Source organism: Dermacentor andersoni, chromosome 10 (genome assembly GCF_023375885.2).
Source record: "Dermacentor andersoni chromosome 10, qqDerAnde1_hic_scaffold, whole genome shotgun sequence".
In the NCBI taxonomy this organism is placed as follows: Eukaryota; Metazoa; Arthropoda; class Arachnida; order Ixodida; family Ixodidae; genus Dermacentor; species Dermacentor andersoni.
In genome coordinates, this window is record NC_092823.1 from 120,355,446 (window position 1) to 120,373,024 (window position 17,579).

Here is a 17,579-nt window from a genome sequence, read left to right on the forward strand (position 1 = left end):
TGACTGCAACTTGCTTTGTAATTGAAATTGAAGCCAAGAAACGGAAGCATTCCAAAAAAGCATCCTTGCGTTTACATGAAGATGGAACTCTAGGTAAAGCTATGCACTTAAATGAAGAACACTCTTCCTTGGTCTATGTAAGTATGTTGCGATGTTAGCACTTTAAAAAAAATTAATGGTAGCGAGCACAAATCTGCGCAATGCATCAGCAATTTTACGCAGGAAATATTTGGCGAAGTAGAGTTGCTAAAAAGCTGTAAAATGAGGATATATATACTTAGTCTAGGCATTCGAAAGAAAGCATTCTTGTGAAGCAACCGAAACCATTTTTGAAAGACGAAATAGAAACACACTCGCCTCCAATTCCAGAATGCAGCGTCATTCGTGGTCAAGTTCACGTGATAGTTCGACTGTGGCACGCCCCTAGTGTTTACTAACCAGACGTCGTAGCCAGAGTCTGCAAGAAGGAAACCTGAAAGGAGGACAAATCAGCTGTGCGAAGAACAACTTATATACGGCGACGATCCAGTAACATTACTATGAATAACGGCCGTAAAACTTAGATACGGGGGTCTGATGAGTACGCAAGCTGATGTCCGTGCTACCACACTGGACGCAAACATCCTTCATTATTGGCCTCTCTCGGAAAATATTTTCTAGGCGGAAGCACCGCGAGCAGGGACAGTGGGTTCTGTGGGAGAAGCTTATATTGAAATCGTAAGTCGCAATTAAGTGCAGTTTATGTAGATATCCCCGGCGAGGTTGAGATTCAGTTCGTTGAGCAGTAAAGAAATGTAGGCGCCAGAAGTTTTTAAAATATCGCCTTTTGTTACCCAGTGTTAGCACAAATACGTTCCTGATGTGTCGTGAAAAAGATTTCAGGTAATGACTGCGTCTAACATCGCCACCTAGTTTCTGTTATACAATTTGTTGAAGAAGCGCGAAAAGATACACCGACCAAGATTACTTAAAATTTAATCACCTTCCGGCTTCTCACAAGTAAACGTTTATATAAATAATGCGAGTAAACGTTTATAATTTAGATAAACCATTTAGCAAGCTACCCCTAAACTCTCCACCATCTTCGATCAGTTCTGTTACGCCAAATCTTACGCAGTTACTTGGCAGCCACGTGTCCAAATACGTGCACGCTGGTCAGTGCTTCAATGATAGTGCACAGAAACACTAACTCGCCGCAGCACTGGTGCAATCCGACAAAGGAACGGCTAGATAGATGACAACACTTAAAGGCCCTCCCCACTGTTTGTCACCTCACGAAGCTCTAAAGACACTGCTGCGTATTGCGCCATCGTTTGGATTATGTGAACATGCGAGGTGCACGGTGTTTGTTCCTTATGTGCCCAAATGTCTGCCGGAATGCGGCGTCAGATATCTGGGCTTCTATTTTTCGAGATATTCCCACGAGCCTTCCCTGTATTTATTTTTGCATGTTCTCCGTGGTCCTTACGTTCGTTTCGTGGGCGTTATGTCATGTTATTAAACAGTACATTTCCATTTGAATACACTTTCTAACGTATCTCTATTTATTTCTTGTGAGGATGTTGGTATACCCGACCCTTATGGTGGACGAAATTTATTCATAGCTAATACTTACACAGAAGAAGAAGAAATATGAGAGGGGTAGGCGGCGCGCCGCCAAACTTTGGGATCACTCCCCTGCCCGAAGTGCTGCCACGTTGCACTTGCATAAAACCCTAGTCCAACTTACCGGAAGCATACAAAATGTTCTTCGGTGGGTTTAAAGGAAAACGGAAATACTTCGCATGTTTCAACTCACTCCAACTTTTCTTTCTCTGGAAGATAGATGAGTTTTAACAGAAGAAATCTGAACCAACGATTCCTTTTTTTTTTCGTGCTCAAACTACTGCCTTCATGACGTGAGGTTGTCGTAAAGGTTGTGATTGTATTTCTATGTGCCTATATCGCCCCGGGTGCGGAACAGGTCGCATGGCGCTTATGCTACGACATGCCACGAAATTGGGGCGAAAATTTCAAGGTGACCCATTATCTTTTTACATGGTTTCTGGTATTGCTCTCATCCACAGCCGACGGTGGTCCGGAGAGCGGTGCTGTGATGGCATCGGCTAAAGAACTCACCTTTGCCATCGGCTATGTATGCTCCGGCTAGAATGGCTGAATTTTAATTCCTTTCCTTTCCCCATCCAGGGCATGCTCGTCTAGCATGGCGCAGTCCTATTACAGCCTAAATCCTGTCTTTTTCTAATGCTAATTTTGTAAATGTAGATGTCAGTATGACGAGGCCCGCGACCTACCTATTTTATATGCCTTCCGTCAAACAACAGCTGTTGCAGTCTACGGCATGGTCTCATAACTCGGCTGCAAAACGTCTAGGCAAGTGGGAAAACTAGGTTGAAAGCAGCTCAAAACCAAAGCAATGTGTTACGAATCATATGCAAAATGGAGTGTTCACTAAGCCGTATAGGGTAACCAAATGTAAATTTTGCATTTCGCTCAAAACTACTTACGTGGTCCGACATAACTAAAGCTATTGTTGACCACAAAATCTCAAAAAGTTCGCAGTCAACCGGCTGCTGCCGTACAGTAGTTGTGCCACGCTTTATTATGTTTTCTAATAGGGAAATACCCCTGCTACTATCCTAAACCTCACAGTTCTTTTCCAATGTGATAACGTAATTCCCTAGAAACGCCCGTTTGCCGTGCTTCGGGTGCATCTTAAAGGACCTCAGGTGATCAGAGGTGATCTATATTGTTCCATAAATGCGCTGACGTTTATTTCGTGTATAATTGTAAAATTTTAGCCTACCACTAGAATCTGAAATGCTTACTTGTACTTAGCCGTCGCTGCACATTGTGCTATACATTTGAAGAATCGAATGACCGTGGACATTGCTACCATGAATTTTCACAGCAGCCAACGCTGTTGTAACGCGCATAAATGTGCATATGTGTGTGATCTGCTGTCAAACCTGTCGTTCCTGCGGGCTGAGGCCTTTGTCAGGCTTTATGCCTTTATCTCAGTCTACCCTCGTTTGAATGAACGAGAAATAAAATTCAATTCAATTCCATTCCATTCAAAGGTAATCCGCAGTCCACCAAATCGGGTGCCTCATAATTATATGGTGGCTTTCGCACGTAAAACCCCAGAATTATTCTTATTCTATTCATTCCTCTATTTAGTAAAATGTAGTATTTCTGTTTTGGGCTCATGTTCACAAAATATAAACACAGCCACATGTAGGGCCCCACGTAACATATGCAGGAAAAAGACAAAAAAACCTTTTTGGAAGACGTATCTAACGTATCTACTTAACGTTCTCGGCTGGTGGACCAGCCTTAACGTTAAGTAAGTACATCTTCCAAAAGGAAAAGGTTCGTCGTCTGCTTCGTGCATATATATATATATATATATATATATATATATATATATATATATATTGTTATGGGTTAAAACAGTCAGACGTGTATTTACAGAATATTTACAATAATCATATCAGCTGACAAGATGGTAGCCAGCGCGCGAAGCCCAGAACATCGTCTGCTTCCGACGATGATTAAAACATCTTCGTCAGCGCGTCACATGACCCCCGGCGGCTGAAGCACCGGCTCGGTGCTGGTTAGGAGGCGGGCGAGGGATACAACTTAAGACGCGTGACGTGGACCAGGTCGGAGCGATGCGGAGCCACGGTTGGCTCAAGAGGGGCGATTTCGTACGTGACGTCAATTACTTGACGCAAGACACGGTAAGGGCCGGAGTAGCGTGAAAGTAACTTCTCTGATTGGCCAACGCGTCGCGACGGCGACCAAAGGAGAACCAGGGCGCCCGGTGTGTAATGGACGTCACGATGACGGGCGTCATATAAGCGCAGCTGATTGTCCTGCGACTCCACAAGTCGACGTCGAGCAATATGGCGGCTGCTTGTGCTTTGAGCATGGCTTCACGGGCGTACTGAGATGTGGAATTCAGACTAGCGGGCAGAACGGTGTCGAAAGGTAACGTAGGGTCACGGCCAAACAAGAGGAAGAATGGAGAGAAGCCTGTGGTATTACGGCGAGACGAATTATAGGCGAAAGTAACGAACGGCAGCGCAACGTCCCAATCGCGATGGTCATCGGAGACATACATGGACAGCATGTCAGTAAGGGTGCGATTAAGGTGCTCGGTTAGACCGTTTGTGGATGGTAAGCAGTAGCAAGTTTGTGTTTAGTCGCGCACGAGTGTAGAAAGTCATTTACAACTTTAGAAAGAAAGTAGCGGCCTCGGTCGGTGAGGAGCTATCGAGGGGCGCCGTGATGAAGGATGACGTTTTCTAGGAGGAAGTTGGTGATATCGGTTGCACAGCATGTCGGAAGAGCCCGTGTGATTGCATATCGGGTGGCGTAGTCTGTTGGTACAGTAATCAATTTGTTTCCCGAAGCAGACGTAGGGAAAGGGCCTAAAACTTCAACACCTACACGGAAGAATGGTTCTGATGGTACGTCAAGTGGTTGAAGGCGACCAGCAGGGAGTGTGGTCGGCTTTTTGCGTCGTTGACAGAGATCAGACGCAGTGACATAACGGCAGACGTCACGGTATAGACCAGGCCAAAAGAAGCGGCGACGTACGCGGTCATAAGTTCGTGACACGCCAAGGTGACCTGCAGTCGGTACATCATGAAGCTGGGCGAGAACAGCCTGACGCAGATGCTCAGGCACAACGAAAAGTCAGGCAGGGCCGTCCGGGCGCATGTTAGAACGGTACAATATACCATCTTGAAGTCCAACATTCGAAGGGAAGGGTCGGGCGTTGTTGACGTGAGCCGTTGAATAAGGTGTTCCAAGGAGGGGTCCCGATGTTGTTCGGCGCCAATGTCGCGAAAGGCAGCCAGAGAGAGAACGGTGACAGGTATGCCGGCCGCAGAAACGTCAGGAGGGTCGTCAGGATGGCGCCACAAGCAGTCCGCATCTTGATGTAACCGGCCGGTCTTGTATACAACGGAATAGCTGTATTCTTGGAGGCGCAGAGCCCAGCGGCCAAGGCGCCCTGAAGGATCTTTGAGGGACGAAAGCCAACACAGAGCGTGGTGATCAGTGATGACTGAATTGTCGGCCGTACAAATAGGGGCGGAATTTACCCACTGCCCAAACGAGAGCCAGACACTCGCGTTCAGTGATAGAATAATTGTTCTCCGCAGAGGAAAGAAGGCGGCTGGCGTAGGCAATAACACGTTCTCGCCCTTGCTGTTTCTGTGCCAAGACAGCTCCCATACCGTAGCCACTGGCATCGGTACGGACTTCTGTTGGAGCTGACGGTCAAAGTGAGCGAGAATGGGCAGGGACGTAAGCAGCCCCATCAGCTTGGTGAAAGCACCAGCTTGCTCAGGGCCCCAAATGAACGCAGCATCTTTCTTGAGGAGCTGATTGAGAGGGCGCGCAACGTTCGCAAAATTTCGGGCAAACCGACGGAAGTAGGAGCAAAGGCCCAAGAAGCTGCGAACATCCTTGGCACACGTTGGCACAGGAAAGTCGTTGACTGCCCGTATATTATCGTGATCAGGGCGTACACCAGAAGAATCAACGAGATGCCCAAGCACAGAAATTTCACGACGACCGTAGTGGCACTTGGACGAATTTAGTAGTAGCCCCACCTGACGGAAATCAGATAGGATCGCCGACAGGCGCACGAGGTGTGTCGCAAAAGTCAGAGAAAAAACGATGACGTCGTCCAGGAAACAGAGGCAGATGGACCACTTGAAACCGTGTAGGAGGGCGTCCATCATTCGTTCAAATGTGGCCGGGGCATTACATAAACCGAAAGGCATCACTTTGAACTGATACAGGCCATCGGGAGTAATAAAAGCTCGCGGTCCATGTCATCGACGGCAATTTGCCAGTAACCGGAGCGAAGGTCGATGGACGAAAAATATTGTGCTCCATGCAGGCAATCCAGGGCATCGTCAATGCGTGGTAGCAGATAGACGTTTTTCTTTGTTACCTTGTTGAGGTGTCGATAATCGACGCAAAATCGCCAACTGTTGTCCTTCTTTTTAACTAGTACAGCAGGGGATGCCCATGGGCTGCAAGAAGGTTCGATGATGTCTCGTGAAAGCATCTTGTCAACTTCGTGTTGGATTATATGTCGCTCAGTAGTCGAGACGCGGCAGGGTCGCCGATGGATCGGGCTCGCATCACCGGTGTTTATTCGATGTTTTACGACAGATGTTTGTCCTAGAGGGCGTTCTCCAAGGTCGAATATGTTCCAGTATGAGGCGAGGAGGCAACGTAGTTCTTGAGCACGCTGGGAAGGAAGGTCGGGAGCAATCATTTTTGTTAGGGCATTCAAATCTCAAGGGACAGAGGGCGAAGCAAGCGTTGAACACGAGGAGCTGTCACAAGTTAAAGCCGAAATGTGGTAGCCTCTGGATGGCGTGATTTGCGCCAGGGATATTCCACGCGGGAGTACTTGTGCACAGAGTCCAAAGTTCACAAGCGGAAGGCAGGATGTGTTGTCCGAAATGGTAACGACGGTGTGAGGGAAAGCGACGTTATGCGAGAGCAGGACAACCGGATTAGGAGATACGATGTAGTCACCGTCTGGGACAGGTGGAACGGGGGAGACACCTATGTAGGTAACGGCACGATGAGGGAGGCGAATATGCTCTGTGGAACATAGCCTTATCGGAGCACTATCGGGCGGGTCAATGGCAGCAGGTAGAGCGAGTTGCACAACACCAGCAGAACAGTCTATCAAAGCGGAATGTGTAGACAGAAAGTCAAGGCCCAGGATGAGGTCGTGATGGCAGGGCTCTAGTACATAAAATAAAACAGAAGTATGAAGTACCGTGTTGGAGAAGTATGGGAGAGGCCTTTGCCCTGCAGTGGGCGTAACCAGGCTGCTGCTGCTGATGATGACGATGATGCCCGGCGACACTCACGCGAGCCGGACACATGCCAATAACGGCTGGTGTTCCACCGTCGGCGACTTGGACCACAGGCGAAGGGGCAAGAGTGAGGACTTTCTTGAGACGATTCCGAAGCTGAGCATTAATCACAGATACGTGCGTGCCAATGTCAGTCAGAGCCGTAACAGGTACACCATCCACGTTCACGTTAATGAGGTTCCGATGTGTCGGCAAGGTAAAAAGAGGATTTTTGCGTCGGGTCGGTTTGGCAGCATCACCTCCAGGTGCTGCGCCCGTTAGTTTTCCAGAAGGGTGCGCCGGAAGGAACTATGGGACGGTGATCGGCGAACGGGAGAAGCGGCAACGTGGCGAAGGAGAGCGGCTAGAGTGGGTAGGACGAGAAGTGTTGCCAGAATTTGCTGGCTGCGTTTGCGGGGCGAACCAAGGAGAAACATGACGGCCGTGGGATGGGTGGTAGGACCAGGGGGATGAATTCCACGAAGACCGGCAGTGACGTGAAATATGGCGGATACGGCCACAAGTGAAGCATATAGGCCTGTCGTCTGGAGTACGCCATTCGGCCGGGTTGCGATACCGCGTTGAGGCATTCAGCAGGCTGCGGGTGCGTATGACAGTGCTGGACGGAGTGTAGCCAAGTCAAGTCAAGTCAAGGGAAGTTTATTTCCAACACGGAGTCGGAGGTTCTTGGGCGAAAAGATGTGGCAGACATCTTGAGAGGGCCCAAGGACCCATTAAATAGCAGCAGGCAAATTACAAAAATAATCATCTGAAACGCTGTACAAAAATGTATGCGTGAAATATAATTCACGCAACGCAACACTTTTAGTGCACAAAATAATTGCATATAATACAGATGTCACAAAATCTTTGTAAACACTTGTGCAAAGGCAACAAAAATAATTTTATACATCAAATGAAATATATATCAAAATAGCAAAAGAAAGATGTTGTTCGAGTGGTTCTTACATGTTTAAAAGCATATTTCGCACATGTTTCTTGAATTTACATTCTGGTAGTTCGAATTTGGCACTAGTTAAGAATTTGTTCAGTATTGCTGGTATCTGGTATTGAAGAAGACATTCTCCGTAGCTTGTACGGGAAAAAGGAACTGGTATGGATTGATTTCGGAGAGAGTATCGGGGGGAGCTATCAAATGAATGCTCATAAAGCTTGTTTTCTTTGTATAAAGTAGTAGTTTATATGTATAAAATTCGCTTTCTCAAGTAATGTCGTGCTTTATGAACAGCTGATGAGTACGTAGTTCGCGAGGGTGCCCATAAAAATTTTCAAATATTCTGAGAACCCTTTTCTGCAACACCTCGAGTCTGTTTAGGTTCTGAACAGACGTTTTTGCCCATACTAGCGCGCAGTAAGACAAGCGGGAGTAGAAGTGGCCGTAAATATATACCTTTCTTTAGCCATAATAGAACTAGGTTTGATAACCTGTTCACACAGCCTACAGTTTTGCCCAATTCAGAAGCAAGCCTTGACACATGGGTATTCCGCGACATGTTTTCCTCGAACCAAACACATAGAAATTTTTTCGTGCGAACGCTCTCTAACGTTGTGCCTTGAAAGGAGAATTGCAGATTAATACATGGTTTGTTCGTAGGACTAAAGATAACGTATTTTGTTTTATGGGCGTTTAATGCAAGTTTGTTTTCATTTAGCCACACTTCCAAATGCCTTAAATAATTCCTTACAGTAACTTGTAGAGTTTTCATTGAATCAGCACTAAAAAAGACATTCGTATCATCGGCATACATAACTAGTTTTTCTGTGTAAGGGATATTACTTATATCATTATTATAAACTATGAATAATAAGGGTCCTAAGATCGAACCTTGTGGAACGCCTTGTTTAAGTTCAATTTCTTCTGACGTTAAGCTTCCGACTTTAACATATTGTTTTCCGGCAAATAAGTAGTTTTAATAAGTTGAAGAGCAACACCGCGTATTTCGCAGTCGAATAATTTTTGTTCTAGGACATCATGTTCTATGCTAATAAAAGCCTTTTTCAGATCAAGAAACAATCCAACTGTATACAGTCTTTTTAGAAATTGTTTAGTATCTCTTCTTTTACGTTTAACAGGGCTAATTCAGTGGACTTGCCTTTCTGGAATATGTACTGAGCATTGCTTATTATGTTATACTTACTGAGAAAGTTCCTTAGTTTGCGATTTATGGCAGACTCAAACACCTTCGATAGAACCGGCAAAACAGAGATTGGCCTGTAATTCGAAATGTCACTTAGAGCACCGCCTTTATGCACAGGGCATACACGCGCAAGTTTCAGATTGGAAGGGAAAAGTCTAGAAACGAACTTATAATTAATGATATGAGCCAGGGGCTCTGAGATGAGATCCGCAACTTACTTCATAGGCGCCGCACTTAATTCATTAGAACCTGTTGCGACATTGTTACGTAGTATACTTATTGAGCTTAATACCTCAAACGGTGTCACTGGGGCTAAACTAATTGTGTTAGGCTGTCTTACTCTACGGCAGATTCTTTCCCGCGTACTCTGTTCTGAAGGCGTCAAATAGTCGGCGGAGTGGGCAAAATGTTCATTCAAAGCCATAATAGCTGCATCATCGCTCATGTCTTGGGAGAGGGCTTTGACGTTGAAGCGCGTTTTGTTTTCCACAAATTGTCCCAGATTATTAACTGCATTCCATAGTTTGCGAGGATCATTATAAATCTTGGCGAATAGGCATTCATAGTATATCTTCTTAGCTTCTCGCATGTCGGCATTTATTTTATTGCGATACGTTTTGAATTCTTTTACAGCGGCTAGGTCACGTGTTTGAACAAACTTATGGTACATTTTGTTTTTTATTTTGATTCTTTTGTGAAGGCCCGTGCTGATGCGTGGCTTTCGAATTTTCTTTTTGTTGAATGTGTGCGATACGATGGGAAAATTGCTGCTGTAACATGTTTTGAGATAGCGAAAGAAAACGCTATATGCGCGATCAGAATCCTGTTCTGCGTATACGAAAGACCAGTTCGTAAGCGCTAGTTCCGAGCGAAATTTCTCAAGTGTGAGCTGCTTTATGACTCGATACGTTGTTTTGTCGGTGTAGTTAGGTTTGTTAGGTGTAGTAGAGAAAAGAGTGAAGACTGGTAAGTGGTCACTGAGGTCGAGTGAAAATAGGCTTGAAGCAATCTTATTTGTAGGCGCGTTTGTGATGCAAACGTCCAGCAGTGTGGCGCTATGATCAGTGATTCGGCTGGGCAGCCTAATGGTGTTCGAACAATGATATGTGGACAGAATAGTTTCAAACTGCACGGTGGCTGCGTCATCGCTTATCATGTTGACATTTATGTCACTCATCAGAAAAAAAGGCACGTGCAATAAGTTTAACTTACATATAAGGCTTTCAAAGGTATCAAGAAATTCAGACTTTCTGCTCGCGGTTGGCCAATACACTGCAGTAACTGCATTATTTGGTTATCGTATTGTAATACATTCGAGGCTAGTGGTCACGAACGTTAGCTCATCGATGACATCATGCGTAAGACAATCTTTCACATACAAGGCTAATCCTCCCCCACGATTGGCAGTCCTGGTAACACCATTGTATGTGTAATAGTCTAATTGTGAAGGAGTGTCATTCGGAGTGAGCCATGTTTCGGAAAGGAGTATAACATCAAATTTTATAGTTAAGGAATCAAGGAACGTGCTGAGATCAGAAATGTTCTTAATACTGCGCACATTCAGATGAAAAGCACGGCAATGCTTTCCAGTATGTTCGGTCGCTTTGTTAAATTGTCCGCATCATAGTAATGACAACTGTCAAATAGAGCCATTTCGTAGCAGATTGAGCCATTTAAAAGTGTCATTTAGATATTTAGTGACACATTTGGTCCAAATCATTGCGTTAAGCTATTCGCAGCACCTCCGATGATTCTGTTTTCCTGGCAAGAACTTTGCCATTATTTGTCCACACGTACTTCCATCCAACATCACGCTTCTTAGCTATAGCAGCACCCAGAAGTTGTTTCCCAAGCTGAGTTAGGTTTTTATTAACAAATATAGGATCGGTAGACTGGAAGCCAATTTGGTTAGCAGAAAGACGTGCTCTCTTCGCTTTAGTGAAAATAGCATTTCGCTTTTCTCGGCGAACAAAGCGTACAATGATATTCTTCACCTCGGGGTGCTTAGTTCCTATTCTGTGACAAATATCAATATCTGTGGAAGTGATGGGTTCCCCAACTGCTGCGCAAATTTTCTGAACTACTTCAGAAGGATCACCTTGATTAGGCACACCCTTGATTTCAAGGTTGTTTGCTCTGGTATACGCCTCCTAGTCTTCAACTTTCACGCGCAATTTCTTTGTTTCCATCGCGAGAATATCGTTAGCTTTCCGTGCTTCTGCGAATTCATTTCGCAACGACTTTATCTCTTCCGTGAGCGGCTTAATGTCATCACCGACTGAACTGCAATAGTCCACACTTTTCTTAAAGTCGCGAAGTTCCTTCCGTATTTCTCGCTGAAAGACTTCTAGCTCCTTAGTCATCTTTCAACAAAACAGCAATAACGAGATACAAAAGGGGCCACTGGTGTTTGGCAGCAGTGCTAGCAACGATATAATTAAGATGAAGGAATGAATCCTCACCTGCGTACAGAGAATGCTTGTTATTGACGTGAATCCTGCGAGCACTGCTGCCAAACTGTGGTCAGAGCGGAATGATCCCGGCTTATATATTGTCCGTGGCCTAGAATGCCGTCCTCTGCGCAGGCGCTCCCGTTCCGCAGCACCAAGCCACTTGTCCATTGGGTAGGACTGCGCCGCGTGTCGACACGTATCGCTTAGGCTGTCCGTTCAGTGCTCCAGTCGGTGGTACCCTTTGCAGCGCGCGGCCATAAAGATCCCAGCAATGTGATGAGCTGCGTAAAGAGAATGCTTGTTATTGACGTGAATCCTGCGAGCACTGCTGCCAAACCAGGCCGATTAACTGAGCAGACGTTGGTCAAGCCAACGTTGACCAATTCTTCGCGCACGACGGACTGTATCAATGAGACGGTCGCCTGGCAATTGTCGGGGCCATGGGTTGGGGTCGTGACAGGAGATGCGGCTTCTATTTCACGTCGGATGACATGGAGGATGACATCAGAGCGATTGGGTGTGGGCGGACTGCGGAGGTCTTCGCAGGTGGACGTAGCAGCCGTGTTGGGAAGGCGGTGAAATGACTGGGCAATGCGGCGACTCTCGGCTTCTTCAAACCACCGGCATTCGGTTATGACGGCTTGCACAGTGGAAGAATTCTTGAAGACAAGGAAATGAAAGGCATCATCTGCTATGCCCTTAATGACATGTGCAACCTTATCTGGTTCGGACATCTTCGGATCCACTTTGCGGCACAGAGCGAGCACGTCCTGGCTTGCCAAACAAGTCTTTGAGTTCTCTGGTTTACAAATGTCCCAGCTGGTAAGTTCTTCCTCGTGGGTCTGAAACCAGGCGCGTGCCATGCCCATGAGGTAAAATATCAGATTCGCGAGCATAATGGTCATATAGTTGAAGCCAATCTTCAACATCAGTGTCGTCGCTGCCAGAAAAGGTTCCTGGGTCACGGGGTTGTGCTAGAATGACGGTGGCCGTGGGTGCCGACGGGCCCGAAGCATCATCGCCTTGAGCTGGCATTGTAGATGCAGCCAAGGAGCGCCCGCTGCGTAAATGTGTCTTGATAATGATCCCGCTATCTCCACCAAAAATGTTACGGGGTTAAAAACAGTTAGACGTGTACTTACAGAATATTTACAATAGTTATATCACCTGACAAGATGGTAGCCAGCGCGCGAAGCCCAGAACATCGTCTTCTTCCGACGATGATTAAAACATATTCTTCGTCAGCGTGTCACAATATATATATATATATATATATATATATATATATATATATATATATATATATATATATATATATATATATATATATAATAAAGAAATTTTCAAGCTGCGGGGGTAGCCCGAGTAACTTTATAATCATACACTTTTATGGCGTATAGGCCACGAACTTTATAAATTACTTCTGCACGTATCCTTCCTTGCATACGATGAGCAAAATGAGAACAAGGTGAAAGCAGGAGCCAACGTTGTAGACTTCTGAAAAAGACTAGTCCACTTGTCGAAACGTTAGCTCCTGCTTACCCCTTGTTCTCGTTTTGCTCATCGTCTTGAAATTCCATCTCCCGCTTTCCCCGTGTTTTTGCTGGACTTCCTTGTACACGTCTCTTTAAAACTTCCCTTACTCATTTGGTCAAGTGCCCTAAACAGCTCAAATTATTATTTTGTTTTAGTTACAAAATGAATAAGATGCGCCATAAAGATATATGCACGAACTATCAGACCGACGTTGTCGTTTCTTTTATTTTCACAAACGCACTCATTCGCACAGTTCATGGTCAAACTGACATCGTGTTTGAACAAATATCACTCGTGAGCTCTGTAGTGCCCAAAGCAGGGGTGAAGAAAGAATTATATCTTTTTTAAGAGTTAGTTTACTGGCTTGCGTTTCTTGTTTGGAACGCTGATTGTACTGACATGCAGCGGGCTGAGCTGAGTCTTTTGTGACTTGTTTTCATAGCTGAGGGCGTAGTGCATGTGATCAAGTTTCATTTTCCTGTGCAATTCAGAACGGCAGCAGATGACTACGTAACTTTCTTTGCTAGCCCACTATTCTTGTACGCGCGAGCGTGCGGTTTCAGATATTTCAAAACTGCAAAAACGACTATAAAAGCACTTGGAAGTACGTACTAAAACATGGACGGCGGTGCTTCGCTGTGAGTTTGGTTAATCTAATGGTATTTCAATAATATGATAGCAGTTATTCCACAATAGACCAGCGTCTAACGTCATTATTTATAGTGAAAGCCAGGAACCTTGCTATTGTAAGTAAAGGAAGCATGGAACGATAGGAAATCTTCGGACCTGGAACTCAGCCAGATAATCGACCCAACTGTGTTTTCACATTTTCTTCGTGCTTGCTGAGCAAGCAGGGCTTGCATCATGCTCAACCATTTTACCCCGCTGAATGCCACATTATGCCACTAATGGAACAGTGTGCTGCCGCTAAGGTACTGCATTAAAACACGGCACGCACACCGTTGAACTTTTTCAGTGTTTGCAGAATATTTCAGCGTGAATTCAAAGCCTCAAGCAAGCTCTGCAATGTGCTTAAAGTACAGGACGACCACAAAATTTAAATCTCTATTGTAAACGTAGCGTGCGACATGATCATGCTGCGCACACGGAACAAAGGGAAACACTGATTTACTGCTGCGCAGAGATGACAGCGCCATACGTAGTGTTCTAGCTAATCTTCATAAAAAGGACAAACAACTGATTGTGAGCGCACACCATCAAGAGGCAACTTTTTCAAAAAATATTCACCCGCTCACGCACAGGGCGCAATGGTGGCTAATGGATGACCTGATGAGAAATACACAATAAAAATGGCTCCGGCCGCCCGCCAGACTGCTACTGTGGTTCACCTCGCGGTGAAGAGTGCAATAGAATGTCCCGTAAACTGTAGTGAACTTTGCAGACTCAGAAAGATTTGGAAACTGCACCGGTGGAAGTCCACATACTCCTACGAGCAGCATTCACGTGATGACTACGCGCATAGAAGCGGGGCCCCCAGGTGACGTCACATGGTAGAAGTGGGCGCCGCTGAAATTTCTTGCAGCGAATACGAAACCGCAGATCGCGACAGAAAAGTCCCCTGCTGTGAATCCCTAATGTGTAATCTATCACTCTGAATGTATAAAAGTACTGCTTGGTTGCTCTTGATGTGCATGTGAGTTCCACTATTTTGCATAGGATGTAGCGTACTGGAAAAAAAAAAATACGAAAATGCACCTGCGCTTTGCGAAGGCAAGTTTTTCACCCAGGAGCCAGCGTCTGCGAGCAGTCCATGCACAAGTAGCATCGGCGTCCGCATTATCGTGGCGCCACCTGTTGACCTTGGAAGAATCCTGTCCACTTCCAGAATGTAGCCGTCTTCGGTGGTGACCTTGTGCACTTCGACGTCGTTGCCAAAGTATCTCATCACTCCAGCCTGTTTGAAGCGACAAATTATTTTAATTGGCCTCATTCTACGCGTTCATCATTTATTTTTTTAATGAACTCCCATTTGGAGGAGTTGGTGTAGCTTTTAAGCAGCACAACGCAGAAGGGGCACAAATGAGCACGAAGCAAGCAATGGGAACGATGTTGGGCTCTCAACTCGAATCGTGGTTTACTGACTGCAAAACAATCCATGCGCACAACCAAGTCACGTGAATTCTTGAGAGTGCCGTGTGCAGTGGCACTTTATCGCATCACCCCTGCTTGAGGGCAGCGAGCGTCGGACTTCTCATTCCCACCCCGTTCCTAACGTGACCAAGCAGGCGCTAGCAGGTGGAACAGGAGTTGGGGGAGGGGTTAACATGGTCTACGAAAAGGCTAGAGGCGGTAACGTGGTTGATGAAAGAGGCTAGATTGTAAAAGCCGGCATACCTGATTCGCAACTGGCAGCGACTTGCCAAGGAAGAAAATAGAGAGTGTTAACGTGGCCGGTATTCGAGTAAACGTAAGTAGCCCTGGCGTTTTAGCGCATGAGCGGTGGCGCAAACGTACACGGCCTGCACGGTGCAGCCATCTGGTGGTGCAGAAGTCAACCAGACATGCACATAGCTAATATTGCAGTAACCAAGTGCATCTATTTTACTTCGCTGCGTGTGTAAATTTCCGGCAGTGGCGTAATGGTGGTGTTGCCGAAAATTTACATCATAAGCAAAGTAATACAAAGTTCATATATAATCCAGACCACATGACTTGCAGTTTGTATTCAGCACACTCAAAGTTTCTAAAAAGAAATATCGTGCTTCCTTTCTTGCTGGGCGCTCCTTGCAAGTCATGCCATCACTCCATGGAAGAAAGCCCTCAAACGCAAGTGGCGCGCTTGGAGGTGGTCGGTTATCCGAGGCATATGATAGGCTATGTTGCCGAAGTTCTGTATCGCAGAAGGAAGGCTGAATAACGCATGAGCGATGAACAGAGAGCGGAAGACAAGAGAAAGAAAAAGAAACCAGGAGTTAGCAGTGATTTCCTATCTACATAAAATATCTCACAATCTCAGGGAATCATTCTTAGGTAGGGCAACGTTCCGGCATTATAGAGTTCTTCGCGGCGCCAAACAACTTTGTGAGTTTGTGTAAGTTAAGTTGCCTCACAAGTAAGCGGAATCCAGACTGCACTATCAAGCTCCGGGTTACCTAGGTCCCCTGCGAAAGGGGCGTTGTCTCCAAAATTCCACCACCACGTGGAAGACACTACATAGGGCAGACGCCCAGCTGCTTGAACATGCGTCTGCAAGATCACAACAATAAAATCTGCAACATTGCTTCAGACGGCCAACTGGCTGCCGATTGTAAAAAAAAAATTGACTCGCCATCCCGGCCCTACGAAACCGGATGTCCAGCGAAGCTGTTAAAAACCACCACTACAACTGCTGAGGGTGGTATGCAATGCTTTATAGTAATTATAGTAATGGTTTTTGGGCCAATGGTAGTAATGGTAGTAATATTAATTTCGGCAGCACGCCACCTCTGGTTGTAGTACCGCATCTTCTTCCCTTTACCACTCCTCGTATTCCCGCAGCTCTTCTGGAGTCCTAACTGTGCGTTGCCTACCCACAGCTGTGCTGCAATAACAATGAAATCAGTTCCTAAACAGATTCTTTTATTACGAAAGGATAGTGACGTCACTCCCCGCGTCGCCAGCTGCCGTCGCCGTGGCAGTTCGCGTAACAGTAATCTTTACCGGGAAATGTACGCGGGAAGCGCTACGTGCTTCACATTGTTAGCATCTATATATACTGTGGCATCGTCGGCAACAACCTAGCGGACAAGGCTGCCCGGTCTGCCCACGAAGATACCCAGACGCGTTCAATAGCTTTGGCGAGGTCGGATGCTGCCAGGGAACTTCGCCTACATGCACGCAAAAAGTCGCAAGATCTCTGGAGTTCAGGTGCCTTCAACTGCGGATTATATAAACTAGACCCCACGCTAAGGCTACAACTGCCATCTAGCCTTTCCCTCGGCGAACCAACCTTGCTGCACCGCTTGCGGCTGGGAGTAGAGTTCACAAACTCATACTCCTATCGTTTGAGAATGGCCGAGAGCCCGATGTGCGATTCCTGTGGGTGCGAGGAGACCATCGAGCACCTATTGTGTACCTGCCCCCGCTACGATGTACAACGCCTCTCTCTGCGGGAAACTTTGCACCGACTGGACTTAAGACCGTTCACCGAGTCAAAGATACTCGGACCGTGGCCACACCCGTCACTGGCACGAAAAGCGAATCGTGCATTAGTGCAATACTTGAGGTGCACCGGTTTAAGAGACCGTTTATAGTGTACCGGTGCATAGTGTCCCACCCACACGCACTCAGTGCTCACTGTCTCCCTTTTTCCTCTTTCTATTCCCCTTTCCCCCACCCCCAGTGTAGGGTAGCAAACCGGATGCTCTTCTGGTTGACCTCCCTGCCCTTCCTGTCCTTGCTTTCTCTCCATATATATATATTGTGTACCTGCCCTCGATACGATGTCCAACGCCTCTCCCTGCGGGCAACATTACACCGATTGGACTCGAGACCGAGTCAGAAATACTCGGACCGTGGCCACATCCGTCACT